Genomic DNA, 15,332 nt, shown 5'->3' with positions numbered 1-15,332 from the left:
AAACAAAGCTGGAGAAAGGAAAATTGCCGTCCATATACCACATATATGCGGTATCATATGATAGGGAATCGGAACTACTCGTATGAGAAGATAAACTGTTCCGGATCCGCATGTGATAACCTTTGTAAAGGTGAGCCGCCGTTGTGTCAATACCACTGCATCCTGTTTGCTGGGGTAAAAAAGGGCATCTACAACTTGACCCACAGATGTCCAAAGTGGCTAAAAACGGCAGTGGACGCGGTCCCAAAGGAATGGAGTGCAGAGCCCAACTTACAAATCCAAGATTGCTATTGGAGGGAAAGTAGCACAGGAAGTAGTGTGGGAAATTACACAGGAGAGTGTGAAAGGATTTGGAATATAACCGATGCTCTTAATCTGATCATCTCAGGAGGGGGATGGGCACCCCCTCCTTATGCGTTAGACTATCAAGAAAATCAACTGGCCGATCTCTGGTGGCTTTGTGGCCCGGAGAAAGGGCTATTGGCAAAATTACCACAGAATTGGAAGGGACTATGTGCCCGAGTTATGCTTGCCCAGAGCATTGTGATACTACCGGTGGAAAGAGAAATTAAATCACAAAAAGTTAAGAGGGCATATACCCCTGACCCTACGATAAAATTGGACGCAATCGGACAGCCCCGCGGCATCCCGAATGAGTTCAAAGCTAGGAACGAAATAGCTGCAGGGTTTGAATCCCTCTTTGTTTGGATCACACCCAGCAAGAATACTGAGTGGATCAATTACATCTATTATAATCAGCAGAGGTTTAATAATTATACGAATGATGCCCTGGAGGCCTTAGGAGAGCAGTTGGATGCGACCAGCAAAATGGCGTGGCAAAATCGTTAGATTGGCTCCTGGCAGAGACAGGAGGGGTGTGTGTTATGTTTGGGGATCAGTGCTGCACATTTATCCCTAGTAACACTAATCCAGAGGGGTCATTTACACAAGCCATGAATAAGTTAAAAAATCTTAAGAAAGAAGTGAAAGAAAATGCTGGGTTTGGGCATGAGGTATGGAGTTGGCTGGACAGAATATTAGGAAGATGGGGGGCGTGGTTTGCCAAAGCTGGAGCTGTAGCAATCGCAACAATAATCATTCTGGGATTGATATTTTGTTGTTTTTTACCCGCCCTGAGATCCTTCCTTACCAGAATGGCAGCGCGGCAGATGGTGACGCGGGTGCGAAGCAGCTCACGCTCGAGAGAAAAAACAGAGGAATGGGAAAATCTTGAGCCGCCCCCGCTGAGTGGATTCACAATGACCTTGGTCGAAGTTGAAACTCGTCACTCTGTAAAATAACTACAATAGTGGAAGATCGCCTTGTGACAACAATAGCACCTTGCTGAAGTCCGCGGGAAACCAGGAGAATTTAGTCTGTACACAGGAATCAGTCTTTTTCCCTTCCCTAGACAAGAGTGGGAAGGTTTTTGGCTGATGACTGTCAGGGGCAGGCAATCTGGAGGAGCAACCCAAAAATCAGAACCGGGATAGACAAATTATGATAAAGTTAGAATAGGGACACTGATCCCTGACCAAAATAGTCGGCTCCTCCACATCGCCTGGGAAAAGTGATTAAAATAAAATACAAATGGGATTGAGCAAGGGGATTATTTGAGCTTGATAATTGGGATGAGGCTAGGGAAGCCTCAAAGGGGGGATTGTAAGGGAAATTGTATTAGATATTGTATGAGCTAGGTATGAAATTCAGATTCACAGGTTTTAGTAAAATGATATAGCAGATTTAGGTGAGTAGTGAGATGGGTATATAACCTAAAGTAACCTCGTGTGACCCGACCTAATATAATCAAGTGGAGTCGATATGATCAAAGTGGAGGAACTAGAGGAACTAGAGAAGTAATATAGCAATCACTAATTAAGGAAAGCAAACAATAGTCACTTAAGAAAACAAGGAAGACTGCTCGGTGGTTCAACTGAATAGTGGACCATAAATCAGCAGAGAGAATGTCTTTTCTTCTAAACACATTAGTGGACCATAAATCAGCAGAGAGGATGTCTTTTCTTCTAAACACATTCGGCCTTAGCCTGCAAAACCACGATTATTGGACAAACAGAAAAGTTCAGATAAGAGCAAGAGTTATAACCACCATGGTTTAAGAGACAAAGAGATATAACAGGGAATGACCAATTGCAAAGAAAACAGATAAAGGGTCAACTAAAACTAATGGTGGCCAAAGAAAGGTCGGGCTGTAGGGTAAGATAACAACCAAGGACAGGCTGTAAAAGGGAGATGAGGATCTTGAGATATGAGGCTGAAATGTACATAAAAGATTGTAAGCCCAAGGGCTCTTTGGATTGATCCGGAGATCCCGACTTTTTCGCTTGTGCTGAGAAATAAAGTCTATTGCTTGGAAGATCGCTGCTCAGACTCTCTGTTTTAAACCGATGTGAACGAATTGTCGTCCTGGGGAACCACGACACTCCCAGGACTATTGAAAGCAGAAATAGAATCCTGGAGGGATGAGAGAGAAAAGTTAAGCCAGAATTGAACAAACGATTGGGACCAATCTTTTTACTAATTGTTGGAAAGTTTCATTTTTAAAAATACAAATAGATGCTGGATTCAAATTGAATATTCATATTTTTTGTTTGAAAACCTTGAGTCAGTTTTGTAACCTTAAGTCTAGAATTCTTACTTAGATAATAGAGCCTCAGATCAATTTAAGAGGTGAGAACTTTCCTCAAACAAACTCAGTTTTGAAAGCACAGGGCAAAAAACATACTTGTCTCTCCTCATGCGGCGTCTGTCCATCCAGTCTACAATCCTCGTAGTTTCTCCACATACAATAATCTTCCAAGATATCCCTGATAAATGTGAGGTGATTCATTTTGGTAGGACAAATTTAAATGTGGATTACAGGGTCAAAGGTAGGGTTCTGAAGACTGTGGAGGAACAGAGAGATCTTGGGGTCCATATCCACAGATCTCTAAAGGTTGCCACTCAAGTGGATAGAGCTGTGAAGAAGGCCTATAGTGTGTTAGCTTTTATTAACAGGGGGTTGGAGTTTAAGAGCAGTGGGGTTATGCTGCAACTGTACAGGACCTTGGTGAGACCACATTTGGAATATTGTATGCAGTTCTGGTCACCTCACTATAAGAAGGATGTGGAAGCGCTGGAAAGAGTGCAGATGAGATTTACCAGGATGCTGCCTGGTTTGGAGGGTAGGTCATATGAGGAAAGGTTGAGGGAGCTAGGGCTGTTCTCTCTGGAGCGGAGGAGGCTGAGGGGAGACTTAATAGAGGTGTATAAAATGATGAAGGGGATAGATAGAGTGAACGTTCAAAGACTATTTCCTCGGGTGGATGGAGCTATTACAAGGGGGCATAACTATAGGGTTCGTGGTGGGAGATACAGGACGGATATCAGAGGTAGGTTCTTTACGCAGAGAGTGGTTGGGGTGTGGAATGGACTGCCTGCAGTGATAGTGGAGTCAGACACTTTAGAAACATTTAAGCGGTTATTGGATAGGCACATGGAGCACACCAGGATGATAGGGAGTGGGATAGCTTGATCTTGGTTTCAGATAAAGCTCGGCACAACATCGTGGGCCGAAGGGACTGTTCTGTGCTGTACTGTTCTATGTTCTATGTTCTATATCCAGTACCCTGGTCATTTGGCTGAAGATCAACACCGAGAACCTGTGGAAAAGAAGAACAATCATCAGGGTAATCGGTTGATCGGTAGCCAAGAACACAGCGCAGATACACAAATGCTTCAAAAACCTACATCTACTGATGTGGATAATGGAAAACAAATTTCAGTGGTAACTTGCAGGATGCAGAGTAATCTCGTAAACTCGTTATAGTACAGGAGGCATAAATGAACACATAACCAACTCCAATTTTATAATTCATACAATGTGAACTGTCCATGTGACCCAGCTGCCATGATTGATGGGAATGATTTCGAAGGGTTTATATTCCAGGTGGATTCCAGACGGTGCTGCAGTTTGGGCAGCAAAACTTAAACCCTAATCAAAAAATAGCTGCAATCCCAAACCATGTAATTATCCCTTTCACCTTCTCCCAACACGTTAGCCCCCAATTTTCAGAATATTTGGCTCCTGTAACTATTCCCCCGGAAGGAGGATGGGGCCCATCAAGCATTGCAGAGGCCTGTGATCCAACTCTCCTCATGAAGAATATTTGATGGTAAATCGGCCAGTTTTTGGGAGCCCCCAGCCCCAGTGGATGGCGTGTGGCAGGCCAGAATGACTAAAACAGAATGCGATTTCAGATCAAGACACACCATTGTTTTAAACAGTCACTAAAACTTGTGAAATAAAAGCTAAATAGATGGAAGCAAAGTTCTGGAAATACTCAGCAGGTCAGGCAGCATCTGTGGAGAGGGGAGTTCTGAAGAATCATAGTTGACCCTTCGCTGATGCTACCAGATTAGTTGCGTATTTTCAGCAGTTTTTAACTCATTAAAACCTGTGCTGATTTGTAACCCATAACATCACAGCATGCAATCTGCTGTACCTTGCTGCACAGGTCAAATGCTGCCATGGTGTCATCAGTGATCATTTTCAAATTCTTTTGCAGACATTGTCGTGGAAATCCTTGCATGCTTACGAAGGCTAAACATCACAAACCCCTTTCATTTACTAAAAATCCTGTTCTATTTTTGATCAGTCTACAGCACAGGTACAGGAGTGCTCCAGAGCATGACAAAGTCTGACATCGCACTCGGAAATGCACAAATAACCATGCAGGCGGTTGTTTACAGCCAATCGATATACCAGGATGTTTGATTTTCCACTCCACCCGATTTCCTTCTATATGGATTGGACTACACAGTAGTTTTTGTTCAATTCCTCCTGGTCTCCAGAGTCTCAACTAATTTGGTCATGGATTCGAGTTCGAGTGACTGGCATGCTCTTTGAATTTCCAATCGAATCTGAATCCAAACCTACATCCTCCCAAAGTAGGAACATTAACATTAAGCTAATTCTTAATCCATTGAGACAATGTCATCTATTTCACAAAGCGTGAACTTTATTACTATATTTACTCTCTAATCACAGATTTGTTGAACATATTCTAAAACCTAATTTGCATTGTGTTTTTGTTTGGTTATCTCCTCAAGGAGATCTCAGTAAGCTTCTTTGCCTGTCCTACTATAACTAAAACCATTGCTGATTCCAGAGTTTATTACATATTAATTTATAACACATTTTGGAATATTTTCAATTAATTTCCCTTTACGGTCTGACAATCGTTAATTTGGGCCTTATGCCTTATGTTGGCCACCCCCACCCCGTCCGAGCTACTCAAGTATCCACGAAACTATCAAATCACTCCATGTCTCCTTCCGATAGAAAGATTGAAAGACAGAAAGGGAAACAAAAGCCTTGACCAGGCCTGCGGCTGACCTTGCTCCTTCACTTTCGGCAGCAGTTTGTCCAGTACCACCATTTTGCCACTGTTAACTACCAGGTGAGTGTCAGTGGTGTAAGGTGGGCCAGGTTCAGCTCCGTCAAACAGATAGGGGTGGTTGCAGCACTTGCGCAGTTGCATCAGTCTATTCAATAGACGCATTTTGTCCATTTTCCTGAGGAGTTCAGGATGTCAATATCCTTCATTAATATCCTGGTGTACCTGTCAGCAAGGCCAGAATTAAAACTCATCACACCAACTTGGAGATAAATTCATTTTTTTAATGGAGCTCAACAGAAAGCAATTACAACCTAAAATGAATGCTTTGTTCTATAGGTGCCTCGGACAAAGTCTAGGATCCACATTCCAACCCCTCTCACCTACCAGGGAACAGGGTGCTCCATCTAAGCCTCACAGATATAGAAACCCATATCTTACGACTAATACACACTCGACATTTTGTTCATTGATATAAAGTACAATTCATTCCAGGTGGCCAGGGTTTGAAGGGATGGGAATATTCCTTTTCATCTAACTTGGATGCGAGCAATATGAAGTACTCTGGGATTAAGTATTTGTAACGCAGAAACAGGCCACTTCGATCAACAATTCCAGATCAGTGTTCATGATAAGAGTCTCCTCACACCTTCGATTTCTTTTTCCATTCTATGTTTAACAAACTTCCCTAAAATGCATCAATGTCATGCCTCTCCATGTGGTAGTGAGTTCCACACTAACCACTCTGCCACTTTCTTTTTTGAATCTTCTCCTAAATTCCTGTTTGATTTATTAGTGACTGTTTTATATTCGTGGCAGCGATCCTGGCATCATCGTGAGGCAATGACATTGTGTTACATCGGGTGCAGTCTTATTTTGAAGGGCTTTGCAGCGTTCTCCTTGACCAACCATGATAGACATGGTTAATAAGTTTGGAGGGGACACCTCACTAGTACCTGATCAGGTGGGTATCAATAATGGGCTGCATTGGGGTTTGAAAGAAGAAAGCCCAAAGCTGAGAGCAAAGTAGTTTGAAAGCACTGTAATAATCACACTTGAATGGCAATCGTCCAATCTGAATTCAATGATGATCTTCTGTTTCGGGAAAAAATAATGGAAATGATTGAGGGAAGTTAGAATTCCAAACACAAAAATCTTACAGATCAGACGGAAGCAAGATGGTCAATAGTAGGGAGTCAGCCTATTATTGATGCATTGGGTAAAATCACACTCGCTTACACTGGTGAATCTATTCCCTTCGTTCTACAAATGCTCTAATTGTTGATTGAAGTGCAGGACAATTTCAATGAGTTGTTGCAAGATGATGCCGTACTTCACAATGCAACACATTAAGATTCACAAGTTGTGCACTCACCATTCCCGTTGCATTTTGCTCAGGCCGACATACATTTTGACTTCCTTTTTTGGCGGCAGGCTCTTTTCTACCTCAGCTTTAATATGTGGGAGGAGGAAGGGTCTCAATACCTAATTCAGGTGAGAATACATGCTTTTTACACACTGATGATGCCCAAGAAGGTCAAGCAAAATAATGCAATGTTACAAAAGCTGCACTGAACAGTTCTGTGGACTGAAGCACAGGTTCAACAAAAACAGCTGAACAAGCCATGGGTTGAAGCACATCTACAGGTGTGGGCTGAATGTTCACTTGATGAAAACACCTGCAACTTCAGATTAGATTGTCAACAGCTTTATTCTGCAACAGAACAGATCAGACCTTGGAATCCAACCCTTCATGAGAAAATACAGTAACCATAGAACCATAGAAAATTACAGCTCAGAAACAGGCCTTTTGGCCCTTCTTGTCTGTGCCGAACCATTTTTTGCCTAGTCCCACTGACCTGCACTTGGACCATATCCCTCCACACCCCTCTCATCCATCAGCCCGTCCAAGTTTTTCTTAAATGGTAAATGTTTCCCACTTCATCCGGCTGCTCATTCCACACTCCCACCACTCTCTGCGTGAAGAAGCCCCCCCTAATATTCCCTTTAATCTTTTCTCCTTTCACCCTTAACCCATGCCCTCTGGTTTTTTTCTCCCCGAGCCTCAGTGGAAAAAGCCTGCTTGCATTCACTCTATCTATACCCATCAAAATCTTATACACCTCTCTCAAATCTCCCCTCAATCTTCTACGCTCCAGGGAATAAAGTCCCAACCTATTCAATCTCGCTCTGTAACTCAGGTTCTCAAGTCCCGGTAACATCCTTGCGAACCTTCTCTGCACTCTTTGAACCTTATTTAAATCCTTCCTGTAACTTGGTGATCTTCTTTTGTATATACTTGTAAAAGCTCTTATAGTTTACCCTCATATTCCATTTTTAATCAATCTTCTGTGGCATTTTACTGGTTTCAAAAACACTCCCAATGCTCAAACTTGTTACTATTCCTTGTCATATGATAAGCCTCTTCTCTTAATCTAACACAATCGTTAATGCTCTCAATAAGCCACAGATGGATGTTTCTTGCAGAGCGTTTATTTCCCAATTTCATTGATGAACATTTAAAGAAAGAAATCAAAATTTTCAATGTTCACGATCAACCTCAGCAGGCTCTCCTCTCAAACCTAAAACCAATTAGATAGGGACAAGATTCTTGTTGATGATTGTGGAAATATGTCACTTGCAGACCATCATATGGAATTCAATTGTGATATGAATATTTGCCTGTGGATCTTTTACTATGAGATTACCAATTAACCCTACCTCATTGCACAATACTAGATCAGGGCGGTATGGTGGCTGTGGTTAGCACTACTGCTTCACAGACCAGGGACCCGGCTTCAATTCTGGCCTTGGGTGACTGTTTTTGGGGAGGTTACATGTTCTCTCCGTGTCTGCGTGGGTTTCCTTTGGGTGCTCCAGTTTACCCTCTCAGTCTGATGTGCAGGTTCGGTGGATTGGCCATGCTACATTTCCCCTTAAGTGTCCCAAGATGTGTAGGTTGGTGGGGTAACTAAGTGGGATTAAGGGGATAGTAACCTTAAATTCACTTTCTTCATTCCTCAACAATGTACATTTCTACAACGCCTTTAACATAGGTGGCATGGTGGCACAGTGTTTGGCACTCCTGTCTCACAGCGCCAGGGACCCAGGTTCGATTCTGGCCTCGGGTCACTCTCTGTGTGGAGTTTGCGCATTCTCCCCGTGTCTGCTCCGGTTTCCTCCCACATTCCAAAGATGTGCGGGTTCGGTTGATTGGCTAGGCTAAATAAACCTTTGGTGTCAGTGCGATTGGCGGGGTAAATATGTGGGGTTGGTGCAAACTTGATGGGCCAAATGGCCTCCTTCTGCACTGTCGGGATTCTATGATAATAAGATGTCTACAGGATCATCACAGGGGCAATTATCACACAAATTTGACACCGAGCTACCAAAAAACCCATTGAGAGGTGACCAAGGAGTTTTTAAAGCAGTGTCTTAAATAAGGATGAGCTGGAGAGGCAGAGAGATTTAGGGAAATAATTCCAGTGCTTTGGGCTAAACAGCTGAAGGTTGACCATCAGCGATGCACAAATGGAGCAGTGGACAGAACTTGGTTCATGTCAGCAGCAGTTCTGATGAATTGAATCTTCCACGTGGTGCAAGGTGGGAGGCTGTTTAGGAAAACCTCGTGCTAATTAAGGGTTTGAACAAGGGCGGGCGATATTATGGTGGTGGTATTGGTAATATTAAGAATATGGGGTTGGAAATGTAGTTCAGGCTCAATTAGGATATCACAATTGCAAATAGTTTAGTTCAGCCTCAGACAGACAGGAACCAGACAGAGGTTTGGAGTGAATGGTTAGGAAATGGAGCTTGTAGTGTGAACAGAAGAGGAGATAAATCAGAGTAATTGTAACCTACCATTCCTCCTCTCCCCCAACCCATTTCAGCTTCTCAAATAGTGGATAGACATTTCAGCAAATAAAAATTATTCTATTTCCCTTACCCTGCACCTCCCAAAATGTGATAAAAACACTTTAATTGAGCAAGTCTTCCTGATCAGGAAGCAGTTCTACTAGAGATCCAGCATCAATTGAAATGTTCTTATCAAGGTCGGGATCAGCAATTGGAACAGCCCGTGGGGATGCTGAATGGGCCTTGTTACCAAGGTCAACTGAGGAGTTCAATATATGGCCACAGAATAAATAATTGAGAGTAAATGAAGCGGAAGAAATCTCTCCCCCTTCACCATATTATGTAATATCTGAAGTGATTCAAATTATTCAGATCTGGGTAAAATGTCCACCCTAATTAAAAACACCTGTGGTAGTTGCCTACATCGAGTGAAAGGCAATAATTATCTATTCGTCTCATCAATTTCTAAGTTGCCTATTCCAGCACCTTAAATGCCATGTTTACTTCAGGCACTATTTACTGAATGCAAGAACACCTGGTAAATGTTCATTTAGCTTTGTGCCCTTTAACATTTCTAATCCATTCTAAGTGGGATGCAGCTGGACTGGGCAGAAACCATTCTCGTTACACGAATAGAGCCACCACTTAATTCCAGTGGATCGCAGGTAAGTCATGTCTGCAAGAAGTGGTGGAACTAGAAAATGCTGGAATCCATCATTAAAGAAGAAATAGCAGGCCATCTGGGTAAGAATGGTTCGATTCAGCAGACGCAGCATGGATTCATGAGGGGAAAGTCGTGCTTGACGAACTTGTTGGATTTTTATGAAGATGTGACTGGTGCGGTTGACGGAGGGGAACCGGTGGATGCGGTGTTTTTGGATTTCCAAAAGGTGTCTGATAAGGTGCCTCACAAAAGGTTGCTGAAGAAGATTGGGTCACACGGAGTTGTGGGTAGGGTGTTCACGTGGATTGGGGATTGGATATCCGACAGGAAGCAGAGCGTCAGAATAAATGGGTACTTTTCTGGTTGGCGGATGGTAACTAGTGGCGTGCCGCAGGGATCGGTACTGGGGCCTCAACTATTTACCATTTATATAGACGATCTGGAGGAGGGGACTGAGTGTAGGGTAACAAAGTTTGCTGACGACACAAAGATAAGTGGAAAAGCGTATCGTGTGGAGGGCATAGAAGGTCTGCAGAGAGATTTGGACAGGCTGAGTTAGTGGGCGAGGATCTGGCAGATGGAGTATAACGTTGACAAATGCGAGGTTATTCACTTTGGAGGAAATAATAGCAAATTGGATTATTATCTAAATGGAAAAAAATTACAACATGCTACTGTGCAAAGGGACCTGGGGGTCCTTGTGCATGAGACGCAAAAACCCAGTCTGCAGGTGCAACAGGTGATCAAGAAGGCAAATGGGATGTTGGCCTATACCGCAAGGGGATAGAATATAAAAGCAGAGATCTCTTGCTGCATCTGTACAGGGCATTGGTGAGGCCGCAGCTGGAATACTGTGTGCAGTATTGGTCCCCTTATTTGCGGAAGGATATATTGGCCTTGGAGGGAGTGCAGAGAAGGTTCAGCAGGTTGATACCAAAGATGAGGGGTGTTGATGATGAGGTGAGACTGAGCAGATTGGGTTTGTACTCGTTGGAATTTAGAAGGCTGAGGGGGGATGTTACAGAGACCTATAAGATAATGAAGGGGCTGGATAGGGTAGAGGTGGAGAGATTCTTTCCACTTCGAAAGGAAGCTCGAACGAGAGGGCACAGCCTCAAAATAAAGGGGGGTCAGTTTCGGACAGAGTTGAGGAGGAACTTCTTCTCTCAGAGGGTGGTGAATCTCTGGAATTCTCTGCCCACTGAAGTGGTGGAGGCTACCTCGTTGAATATGTTTAAATCACGGATAGATGGATTCCTGATCGGTAAGGGAATTAGGGGTTATGGGGATCAGGTGGGTAAGTGGAACTGATCCACTTCAGATCAGCCATGATCTTATTGAATGGCGGGGCAGGCTCAAGGGGCTAGATGGCCTACTCCTGCTCCTATTTCTTATGTTCTTATGTTCTTTATCACTTCATAAAAGTCAAATTAATTTGTAATTCACACGCAGTAACTCAAAATTTAACACTGCTCGGGATAAACAGTTAGTAGAATATAGATCCTCAGTTTTTGCCATCACATTTTTAATCAATGAATTAACAGTTCTAAATCTACCAGGGCAAGTCAAAGGCCAGGAATCCTGCGGTGAGTAACTCGCCTCCTTACTCCCCAAAGCTTCTCCACCAGATACAAAGCATAAGTCAGGGGTGTGATGGATACTCTCCATTTGCCTGGATGAGTGCAGCTCCAACAACAGTCATGAAGTTCAACACCATCCAGGACAAAGCAGCCCACTTGATTGCTGCCCCTTCCACAAACTCCCTCCACCACCGATGAACAGTGAAAGCCGTGTGTACCATCTACAAGATGCACTGCAGGAATTCACCAGGGTTCCTTAGGCAGCACCTTCCAAACTCTCAGCCACTGCCACCTAGAAGGATAAGAGCAGCAGGTACCTGGGGGCACCACCACCTGGAGGTTTCCCTCCAAGTCACTCATCATCCTGACTTTGGAAACATATCGCTGCTTGTTCACCGTCATTGGGTCAAAAAAACTGGAACTCCTTCCCTAACAGCACTGTGGATGTACCTAGAACTTCAGGCACTGCAGTGGTTCAAGAAGGCAGCTCACCACCACCTTCTGAAGGGCAACATGGGATGGCCAATAAATGCTGGTCTAGTCAACGACATCCACACCCAGTAAATGAAGAAAAGAAACCTTGCTGTTTCTTCAAATTAGCCCCAAACACTCTCAAGGCACATCACTTCATCACACAAATATACAACTTTGTGAATAATATTTCTGAGGGCGATGGGCCCAAAATAGCTTTGCATTTTAATGACGTCCCAGCATCAGAATACAGATAAGATAAGAAGCTTCCCATGTGCAATCGCTCAGCCAGCTTCTGGTCCCCGAAGCAGTTGTTTGTGTCAAACCAAGAATCAAAGTCCTGCAAAGAACAACAAGTGGCTCTAGTCATGCCAACCCCAAACGTTTTAGCATATTGTGTTACTTCCATCAACGCCTCATCCAATGGTTTCAATGATTACATTGTTTATCACTAGAAGAACAAGAATGGCAATTTAAAAAGGTAGCATCCAAATTAGATCGTTCACAAATGATATCATAAAACACATGCCCAGCTGCTCATAACAATTGCAAATCAGTTTCAGCTGTTCGGCAGGTGAGCAATTGAACATGGAAAAAAATCATTTTTTCCCTTGGACCACCTACTCCCATCTCTGTAACAAGCTACAGGACACCCACACAGGAAGAATGGGCAGTTAGGCATTCAGTTAGAAACATAGCTTTTCTTACTTTAACAAAAAAAAAGAAATACTAAAATACTTCTGATAGCTAATTTGTGGATTGAGATAGATATGGATAAAGTAAGCTCTCACCCCAGCAAGCTTTTAATGTAAGTTTGGAATTGTGACACAAGGTGACAGTTTTGCTCAAGGAAACATCAAGCATGTTAAATCCGCTTCGCAGTGTAAGGCAGATGTGACATTGAGCATCAGGAATGGTCAATAGCAGTTTGAAGGGTTAGAGGAGCAGACATCACCAATTGGACTCTGCATCGGCACACATATGGTGAATATAGTGCTCACAAAATGTGGGCAGGTGGACAAATTAATACACAGACTGCGGCCATTTAGCTCCCTGGCTGCTCCCAATGCAAGGAACAATGGTGTCACACAACACCCTCCAGCAAGTTGGACAGCTTCCCCTGACACGAGCTTCAAAAATGAAAAAGACACAACTTTGCAGCATTCTCTCATGCCTTCCAAAAAGAAATAGGTTGAAACACTGTAATTGAACCTTAGACAAACGGTACAGTCTCTGTCAAGCTGCTTTTCTCATTACTTACTGCAGACGAATTGAAGACATCCAGGAGGAGGAAGTTGAGCAGAGCCAGAGTTCGTGCAGGTTGTTCTGAAGTGGTGAATCCGTGAGCAATAATCCATTTGTTGTTTTGAATTCTCTCACTATTTCAGAGAGCTGTAAATTTAGCAGATTTAAAAACATGACTGTACAAACTGGGTACAAGTTTGAATCATACTCCTGGCACAACTGTAGATTCAGACTGCAGTTAAAAGTTCGCTAATCTTTTAGGTGTTTATTCGTGTCTGTCATTTCTCCAATTAATTCAGATATAGTGGCACCAAATGCTTTGCATTAGGAAGCAAAAAGCAAGTGTAGTAATAGTACATCAAGATTACAAACGGTTATCGATAACTTGCAAGACGCGAATATGGAAACTTCCAGAGCCGTCCACAATTGAATGGCATTTCTTTCAAATCGAAGCAATGGTTGTGGAAGGGACAGCTGGTTAAAAAGCAATGGTTGTGGAAGGAGCAGCTGGTTAAAAAGCAATGGTTGTGGAAGGAGCAGCTGGTTAAAAAGCACTGGTTGTGGAAGGAGCAGCTGGTTAAAAAGCAATGGTTGTGGAAGGGACAGCTGGTTAAAAAGCAATGGTTGTGGAAGGAGCAGCTGGTTAAAAAGCAATGGTTGTGGAAGGAGCAGCTGGTTAAAAAGCAATGGTTGTGGAAGGAGCAGCTGGTTAAAAAGCAATGGTTGTGGAAGGAGCAGCTGGTTAAAAAGCAATGGTTGTGGAAGGAGCAGCTGGTTAAAAAGCAATGGTTGTGGAAGGGACAGCTGGTTAAAAAGCAATGGTTGTGGAAGGAGCAGGTGGTTAAAAAGCAATGGTTGTGGAAGGAGCAGCTGGTTAAAAAGCAATGGTTGTGGAAGGAGCAGCTGGTTAAAAAGCAATGGTTGTGGAAGGGACAGCTGGTTAAAAAGCAATGGTTGTGGAAGGAGCAGCTGGTTAAAAAGCAATGGTTGTGGAAGGGACAGCTGGTTAAAAAGCAATGGTTGTGGAAGGAGCAGCTGGTTAAAAAGCAATGGTTGTGGAAGGAGCAGCTGGTTAAAAAGCAATGGTTGTGGAAGGGACAGCTGGTTAAAAAGCAATGGTTGTGGAAGGAGCAGCTGGTTAAAAAGCTTTTAAAACAAGATCACACTACGGTCTGAATAAGCAGATCTGATCTTTGATTTTCAATTCTAATATTTCCACTCCACTCTTCCACTGGTGTTAAAACCCAGAGATTAACTATCGAGCCTCAATAATTAATGGTGCAATAACTTTCCCAGAAGTTTCTGAACCCCTGGAGTCATTTGGTTGAATATGGCACAGCGGTTCGCACTGCTGCCTCACAGCAACAGGGACCAGTGTTTGATTTCCGGCATGTCATACTGGCATGAGGGAGATCTTTCAGCTTTACCCTGCATTTTATTCATGCTGAATCTGACCTCAAAATACTCAATATCCACAATATCCAGTCAGAAAATATGATGTCAGATTACAAGTTAGGCTGGAGTGAGTCCGTGGTGTCTCTCAGCATCAGTAGATTGTTCCATTAAAAAGACCCCTTATGCCAATAAATACAGCCAATTAAACCAGGAGAACGGGAGGTGCTGTTTTTGGAGAGTTATTTACAACAGTCTCAAATGTCCCACAAGTCTAATTTTGACAAAATTGAACACTGCACATCGATGAATGGTGACTGAAAATGTGAAAGCAATTGGGAAAAGGTAGTGAAAACTGAGCTACATTAACTCATGTGTGAAATAATGAATAAAATGGCTTTACACACATGATGGGGATTCTTCAAACCTTGTACAGACATTGGTTGTCTTGCTGTTTTCTGACAGTAGCTCTTCATCCTCTTCCTGTTCCGTACAACGATGCCGATAGCTAAGAATTAGAAGTGAATTGTTTTGTGCGAGGGGTTACTATTACTTTCCAAACCATTTTAAAAGAGCTGTTACTGCAGTCAATTTCAAATCCACAATCACTTCAGAATAAACAGCACCGTACAAATTATTTTGGAGATTGTGCATCACTTTTGTGGTGAAGATTAGTACATAGAATCCTAAAGTGCAGAAAGAGGCCATTTGGCCCATGGAGTCTGCACC

At 43.0% G+C, this 15,332-nt stretch overlaps 1 pseudogene; it reads right to left on the bottom strand.

Annotated features, from left to right (window-relative positions):
- Positions 1 to 2,397: 2,397 nt before the first annotated feature.
- On the bottom strand, positions 2,398 to 12,336 carry LOC144486510 (SWI/SNF-related matrix-associated actin-dependent regulator of chromatin subfamily A member 5-like; annotated as a pseudogene).
- Positions 12,337 to 15,332: the final 2,996 nt, after the last annotated feature.

The sequence above is a fragment of the Mustelus asterias genome, unplaced genomic scaffold (genome assembly GCF_964213995.1).
Source record: "Mustelus asterias unplaced genomic scaffold, sMusAst1.hap1.1 HAP1_SCAFFOLD_375, whole genome shotgun sequence".
In the NCBI taxonomy this organism is placed as follows: domain Eukaryota; kingdom Metazoa; phylum Chordata; class Chondrichthyes; order Carcharhiniformes; family Triakidae; genus Mustelus; species Mustelus asterias.
Note: the sequence above shows the minus strand (reverse complement) of the source record. Positions and strands in the feature narration are given on the sequence as shown.